The sequence below is a fragment of the Anneissia japonica genome, unplaced genomic scaffold (genome assembly GCF_011630105.1).
Source record: "Anneissia japonica isolate Jap-2015-1 unplaced genomic scaffold, ASM1163010v1 scaffold1587_len1432017_cov164, whole genome shotgun sequence".
Classification (NCBI taxonomy): Eukaryota; Metazoa; Echinodermata; class Crinoidea; order Comatulida; family Comatulidae; genus Anneissia; species Anneissia japonica.
In genome coordinates, this window is record NW_022713643.1 from 533,461 (window position 1) to 535,543 (window position 2,083).

A 2,083-nucleotide genomic window follows, 5' to 3' on the forward strand; every position below is an offset into this window, starting at 1 on the left:
AAGCGCCACTGATAATTACTTCGGTTTTTTAAATGGCGCTATATAAGTTCTTACTTTATTATTATTATTATTATTATTATTATTATTATTATTATTATTATTATTATTATTATTATTATTATTATTATAACTTTACTTCTACTTGTCCGATTTTCGCCATTGTTCCTTTATCCTATTCAAAGTTTAATAATAGTTTTAATAATCCTAATTCTAATCCATAAGGTTGCCAAATCTCGTCGGACATTTGATTTTTTAACCACAGTATTTCCAATTTTCCCGTGTAAAACCTACGGTTTTAGTAGAAATGTGTTAAATCGCCCGAAGTTTTTATGTAGCAGCTCTGCTGATATTGGGCCGGTTTTCGGCATTGTTGTGGCAACATGTAGCTCTATTTATTATCTACAACATATGTAAAAATCAATTTGATTGGTTAATAAACGATGACGGACTTCTTATTTTTGTAAGAATCAAATGTTCAATTTCGAATAAGCTCCAAATTTTCAATTTCGACAATTTCGAATAAGCCCCTCACACACGGATAAGCCCCCAAATGTTCAATTTCCAATAAGCCCCTTTTCAAAAATGCAAACTAAACCATTTTTAATACTAGTTGTTCTTCAGTGAGAATTTAATTAATTGTTGTTATAACCCGGGATCTGTGTGCTTTGGTGGCATACTGTGTAGGCTATTTCCAATGAAGGGTGATTTAATTCCTTCCTCAGCAACGACAAAAGCGATCAACTTTAAATAGAAGAGGCAGTAATGAATTAAAGATTATCAAAACAAAAAAAAATTTTTTTTTTTTTTTGGAGCTCATATATATGAAACATGTACGGTTTGCATTGTAGTGATACACAGGTAGGCATTATAGTATCATAATTCAAATTGTGAGGTTATGGGAAACACAGATAGGCATTACAGTATCATAATGTGAGATTATGGAATGTAAAATACTGTATTTAACACCTTTGGTCTTTAAAACACAATGTCTATCTTTCTCAGATTGTCATTAATTTTTTTGGAAATTGTGATAATTTAACCACATAAAGTTTTATTATGAAGTTTTATTACAGTAAATATTGAGACAGTAATAGAATAATAAACAAAATTTGAACACAGTATTGACTAACATTTTTATAATAAGTCAACGTTTAGTGTGATAGGCCGGTAGGCCTACATAACTTTTTGTTTTTGGCATTGTTTTATTCATAGCTTTGAACAAGCAAACCTTCAAATGCAATAAGCCCATTGAAGATAGACTGATTTATAGACACGGGCGGTCCTGGTTTCACATTTGGGGGGGGGGGGGGCTGGGGGAGGGTGTCAATTTTTTTTTCATAAGAACTAAAAAAAAAAAGGGGGTCCTCCCCTTTGAAAATTTTGATTCCTAGATGGCGTTTTCTCATCAGTTAAACCAAACTTTATCACTCTTATTACAGTAAATAGGCCTATTTATATGTGTATATAATAATGTACATACAAAATTGAGTTGCATACGAATTCTTCTTTTCATGAACTGGCGAACCCCAAAGAAGAAGGAGGGTCCGGGAAAATTTCGATCCCTAGATGGCAGGAAATTAGCTTTCCCGACTTCTGAGCTGTCTTTTAATGACTTTAAATTCTTGAAATTTTAAGGTACCCCCCCCCCCCTATTGAAAACGGTCAGGTAAACTTTCTCATTCTTATTATAGTAAATACTAGTAGGCCTATTTTGTGTGTATATAAAGTATATCGCATACATATTCTTCTTTCCATGAATCGATAAACCACAAAGAGGAAGGGACCCCAAACCCCCGCTTAAAGAAAAAGCAAAAACAAATCTGCCAATGTTAATTGCGAGAAATAATTCGGTTGGGGGCTGCATAAACACTCTCTTTCCCCTCCCTCTCCTCCTTCTTCCCTCTTTCTTTTTTTGCATTTCTTTCCGATCATAAAAAAATTCTCCATATATGGCATAGACATATATTTTTTTTCAGCCACAAAATGGGGGGGGGGGGGAAAGCAGTGGCCACCCCGGTTCCGCCGGCCATGTATAACACATTACAAAAACAAAATATGTAATTGCACAGACATAGTACAGTTG